Source organism: Podarcis pityusensis (genome assembly GCF_964106645.2).
Source record: "Podarcis pityusensis genome assembly, chromosome: 6".
Classification (NCBI taxonomy): domain Eukaryota; kingdom Metazoa; phylum Chordata; class Lepidosauria; order Squamata; family Lacertidae; genus Podarcis; species Podarcis pityusensis.
In genome coordinates, this window is record NC_138030.1 from 4,406,781 (window position 1) to 4,413,018 (window position 6,238).

Genomic DNA, 6,238 nt, shown 5'->3' on the forward strand with positions numbered 1-6,238 from the left:
AGCGTCTGTAACCCGAGGTATGACTGTATAAGGATACGGCCGTCTCTCAAGTACCCTGGTCCTGGGCTGTACAGGGCCTTACATGTTTGCACCGACACCTTGAGCATGTCCTGGTAGCAAATTGGCAGCTCGTGGAAATCCTGCCGTAGCTGAATCCTGTGGCTCAGCTTCAAGGGTCGCCCCACAAACAGCGCATTGCAGTAATCCAGTCCTGAGGTTCCCAATGCATGGGCAATTGTGGTCAAGGAATGGCTGCTGTTGTCTTACCAGTTAATTCTCATAAGAGGACTGGTAACCACTGAAGACACTTGCACCTCCAGTGACAGAGATGGGTCGAGGAAAACTCCTCTAGACCACAGAGCTGTTCCTTTGGGGAGAGTGTGGCCCCATAGATCCAGAAATAGATTGATTTCCCAGACCTGGGAATCACTCACCCACAGAGCCTCCCGTCTTGCTACGATTCTTCTCCAGAACCTGCATGCATCTCCTCCGGCCTCCTTGCTGCTCAACTGCCCCAGATCTCTCCCGAGCGAACCCCATCTGATATGGGGCCTCCTTGACCTGATCTGCCAGCCCTATAGGCTTCCAACGCTCATCATTCTTGATCGTTTCCTCTGCTGGCTGGAGCTGACGGGAGTTGGACTCCCAAGAACATTCAGAGGGTTAAAAGGCTCCCCATCCCTGTTCTCGTCTAGTGAGCTTCATGAGAGCTTCAGAGAGACAGTGTGGTGTAGTGGTTAGAGCGTTGGACTAGGACCTGGGAAACAAGGGCTCAGAGTTCCGTTTGGCCCTGAAGCTCGCTATTTCTGTCCTAGGGGTCAGTCCACTTCCTCTCAGCCTAACCTACCTCACAGGGTTGTTGTGGGGACTAAATGAGGAGGGGGAGAATTATGTACAGCACTTCGTGGTCCTTGGAGAACACGGTGGGATTTAAATGCAATGAATAAATAAATTAGGGTTGGACCAGATGACCCCGACTGGTTTGCCCAGTCTACGAGGACTTTAAATCTTTCCACTGAGAGATCGGCTGGGTAACATTTTATTAGGGAGCAAGTTCCCTTACTCTTCCAGACTTTTAGAAGACATCTGAAGGCAACCCTGTTTAGGGTAGCTTTTAATGTTTAAGGGGTTATTGTATTTTAATATTCTAATATACCCCAGACAGATGGGCGGGGTATAAATAAATAACAACAACAATAATAATAATAATACTTCCAGAAATGTGGCCTGTGTTGGTTTTAGAGCGACAAATTTTAGGAATGAAACTTTGTGGGCATGATAAGATAAATTCTTCAGGGGAGCGAGCTCTTAAATGCCTGTTATTAATCATTTCAACTATGTAATGCATTTTATTTTGTTCCATGTCTCTTGGGGATTTTTTTTGTAATGGCTCCGACTACGTAAATAAATACTCAACAGTTAAATAATATTTGACTGCTTGGCTCTTGGGAGCCCCCTCCAATTCCCCAATTCAATTATTCTGTAGCTGAGCACGGATTTGAACCCATGTTTCTCTCCAGCCCCGGCCTGACAACTTAACTACTATGATGGCTCAGTCTCTATCCTCCCAGCTCCAGACAAATTCCTTGACCTTTTAAAATACTGCATTGATTCTTCCTTGCTTTTATGCTTTTTCACTCTGCTGCTGCCATGTTTTTATTGCAAGGCCCTTTTAATATGTCCCCCCTTTCCCCCTCAACAGCTAGCTTATTTTGATTGTTTTCCGCGTTTTCCTGCGCTGCCCCAGGGAGCACTGACAGTAAAGGGTGGGTGGGATGCGATATGTCAAGCTGCGAAACGTGCGAGCTATTCGTGGCCCAATTTGCTCGTCTCTCGGCTTCTTTAATGCTTCCTTCTGGTCATCTGGCCAAAGACCTCCGTCGGCGCCACCTTTTGTGCACGGACACACCCTGCGCATCCCCAGGAGGCCGCTGCGCTTTCGAAGCAAGTTTTCAGCACCAAAACTTTCTCCACGTCGATCGCGACCCCCGAAAGCAATTTTACCTCGCTCGGTTGTTATTTCCCACGTGGGTTCCCGCAAAACAGTTCGGGCAAAAGAATTGCAATTGCTACTGTACATCCTGACACTCTTGCTCTGGCCAGCAGGTTTCTGTTTGGAAACCTACGCTAGAGAAAATACCATCTCCTCCTCCTCCGCTACAAATGAGAAACACACTATTCTCCTCCATTTGTCTGTTGCTTTGTGTAGTTCCAGCACTGCCGGAAACATTGAATGGGAAAAACTGGTGTGCATTGAGGCCCACAAAAGACACCCAGAGAGCTTTGTATTGTTGATTTTTGGGGAGGGCAGGATAACATTAGTTTTCTTCCTCCATGGGGAAAAACGGTTCATTTCCCACATTTCTGCAGACTTTTTTTAAAAATCACCATCATTGTTGTCTGTTTTCCCACTATAGGCACAGCGTGGTATAGTGGGTGGAGCTGGGCTGGGAGAATCTGACAGCTCCCAATCAAGCCACACAGTTCACTGAGTGACATAATAATAATAATAATAATAATAATAATAATAATAATTTATTATCTGTACCCCAGCCATCTGGCTGGGTTTCCCCAGCCACTCTGGGCGGCTTCCAAGAAAGATTAAAAATACATTAAAATGTCACACATTAAAAACTTCCCTAAACAGGGCTGCTTTCAGATGTCTTCTAAATGTTAGGTAGTTGTTTATCTCTTTGATATCTGATGGGAGGGCGTTCCACAGGGTGGGCGCCACCACCGAGAAGGCCCTCTGCCTGGTTCCCTGTAGCTTTGCTTCTCAGCTTCGCCTACCTCACAAGGTTGTTGTGAAGAATGTGTGCCAACCTAAGCTCCTCGGAGGAACGGTGGTGGGATAAGGGAGCTGGTGTTGTGGTGTTGTGGTTTAGAGTGCCAGACTAGGACTTGGGAGGCCAAGGTTCGAATCACTGGGCAGTGGCAAAGCATATGCCCGCACTGCCCAGGGTGGGCACACTCCTGAGGGGGCGGGGTGTAGTGGGTGCCCTCCCAGGCACAGGATAGCTACTCAGGTGCACAGAGCGGCGCGCGCACCCTGCAGCCAGGGGCAGAGCAAGACACCCACAGGGGTGGAGTGAGCCACTGATGGCAGACATTCGGCAGACCGCCCACCCACGACTCCCAATAATAATAATAAATTTTTATTTATATCCCGCCCTCTCCAGCCAAAGCTGGGCTCAGAGCGGCTAACAACAATAAAAGCAACACAGTTTACAAAAAATAACAATCAATTAATTGAAATGCATTCTAAAATCAATTCATTCTAAAATCAATTCAAAATCAAATCAATGGCAACCACTGGGCTAGAGTTCTGTGAGGATTACCAGAGGCCAAAGGCCTGGTGGAACAGCTCTGTCTTGCAGGCCCTGCGGAAAGATGTCAAGTCCCGCAGGGCCCTAGTCTCTTGTGACAAAGTGTTCCACCAGATCGGGGCCACGGCCGAAAAAACCCTGGCTCTGTTTGAGGCCAGCCTAACCTCCCTGTGGCCCGGGACCTCCAAGATGTTTTTATTTGCAGACCATAAGGTCTCCCGTGGGACATACCAGGAGAGGCGGTCCCGTAGGTACGAGGGTCCTAGGCTTTAAAGGTTAAAACCAGCACCTTAAACCTGATCCTGTACTCCACCAGGAGCCAGTGCAGCTGGTATAGCACTGGGTGAATGTGATCCCGCAGTGAGGACCCCATGAGGAGTCTCGCTGTAGCATTCTGCACCCATTGGAGTTTCTGGGTCAGTCTCAAGGCCAGCCCCACGTAGGGCGAGTTACAATAATCCAGTCTGGAGGTGACCGTCATGTGGATCACAGTGGCGAGATCAGGGCAAGAGAGGTAAGGAGCCAACTGCTTAGCTTGGCGGAGATGAAAAAATGCCGCCTTTGTTATAGCTGCAATCTGCGCCTCCATGGAAAGGGAGGTGTCAAAGATTACACCCAAACTCTTAACGGACAGTGCTGGCACTAATTGCGCCCCCGCAAGAGATGGGAATTGCCCCCCCAATCCCATATCGTCCCAACCCAGCCAAAGGACCTCTGTCTTCAAAGGATTTAACTTCAACCGGCTCCCAAGTAACCATCCAGCCACGGCTTCCAAACATCTGATCAGTGTGTCTGGGGCCGAGTCAGGATGGCCATCCATCAACAGATAGAGTTGGGTGTCATCAGCATACATGATATAAAGGACAATTTTGAAAGCCATGAGGCAGGAGGGAAGGAAGTCGATAGGCTCTAAAGAACCAGGGATGTGAAGTGGATTGTAATGATGTAAACGTATATTATTAAATGTAAAATAAATAGAAATTATATATTAAAAAAAGAGAAGTGTTATGTACTGAGTTGAATAGGATCCAAACTGTAGCAGTCTGATTGGTCCTAGAACAATAGGATCCAAAAGGCAGCAGTCTGATTGGTCCTAGAACAATAGGATTCAGAATGCAGCAGTCTGATTGGTCCTAGAACAATGCAGCAGTATGATTGGTTGGCAGGAACCACCCAATCCTGCTCCAGATAGAAGTGAATCCACAACCTGATTGGCTTACAGTAGAATTCCAGAATTAGCCAATCATGTGCAGCCCATTGTGTAAATAATGTATATAAAGCAGATACTGTGAGGGGACATTTATTCATTCCTCCTCACCACTATGAGCTGAATAAAGAGCATGAAATCACTTTGCGACTCTGAGTATATTTCACTGGCGACGAAGGTGGGATCCCGCTGAGCTGACTGCCACACACAGCACCGCAGCACCGCCAACTGCCGCACCGCTGCCTCGCACCGGCTGCCTCGCACCGTGTATCCAGGCTTCAGCTCCGGGGCACAAGGAACTCAGAATGGCAGCCAACAGCAGCTTCTCGCCATTCAACCCAGCATCTGGAGACTGGGAAGCGTACGCCTCCCGTTTCACCTTCCTCCTAGAAGCCAAAGGGGTCACCGACGAAGAAGACGCCAAGAAGAGGGCGATATTCTTCAGCGTCTGCGGAGAGGAGACGTTTGAAATCGCCCGGGCTCTCCTTGCGCCTGAAGACGTCGCTACTGTTCCATACAAAACAATAATGGAACAGCTGAAGGGGCACTTTTCGCCGCAGCCCTCAGTGGTGGCTCGTCGAAATGCCTTCTACGCAAAGCGGCAAGCCCCTGGGGAAACCATAACTGGGTTTGTGACCTCTCTCCGCCAAGCCGCCCGGTTCTGCAACTTCTCAGAGCTGGAGAACATGCTTCGTGACCGCCTCGTCGGTGGCCTGAAGGATGAGAAGCTGCAACGACGCCTCTACGCTAAGAAGGACCTAACGTTCCAGGTCGCTCTGGAGGAGGCCCTGGCAACAGAAGCTGCCGAGAGGTCGACCCAAGAGGCACGGCCGAGCCTGCCATCCCAACCGAGGGTCCACCATGAAGACCTCACCGACGACTCAGGATCCGACAGGGAGGAGGTGCACCGAGTACAGCAGCGCACTCAAGCAGCGCACAGACCACAGCTGCCTCGACGAGAAGGAGGGAACTGCGCAAGCTGCGGGGAGAGTCACGAGAGGAGGACCTGCCGTTTCCGCAACGCAGAGTGCAGGCAGTGCAGAAAATCGGGACACATCGCCCGGGTGTGTCGGGCTCGGCCCACCCGACACCAGGCATCAGATGACCAATCCAAGAGCCCCAGGTCCCGGGGCCCAACGCACCAAGGCAACTCGACGGAGCTCACGGACTTCCAGGTATACCAGTTGCCCCACCCCAACGTAGAGAAAATTTATGTAGAGGTACAGATAGAGGGGGCCCCATGCCGCATGGAGCTTGACACGGGTTCAACTCTATCCATAATCTCGGCAAGGACCTTAAGGAAACTGTGTCCCACTGGGGGTCCCAAACTCAGGCCGGCCCCATTCACCCTCCGGGACTTCCAGAAACGTAAGGTCCCCACAATGGGGGTGGGGACCTTCAGGGTGCAATACCGAGGGCGGACGCGGCAACTGGACTTGCTTGTGGTCAAGGGCCCCTACATTAGCTTACTGGGATTGGCATGGTTTGGACCACTGGGGCTAGCTGTCACCGGGGTGAACCACACTAGCTTACAAGTGGACGTGGACGCCATATGCAAGGAATTTCCAGGGGTTTTCGATGGGAAATTGGGACAGTATACGGGCCCCCCCATTGCGCTACAGCTTGACCCCGCAGTACGACCGGTCAGGCTCAAGGCCCGCCGGGTCCCGTTCGCCTTGAAACCCCGTATAGACGAGGAATTGGA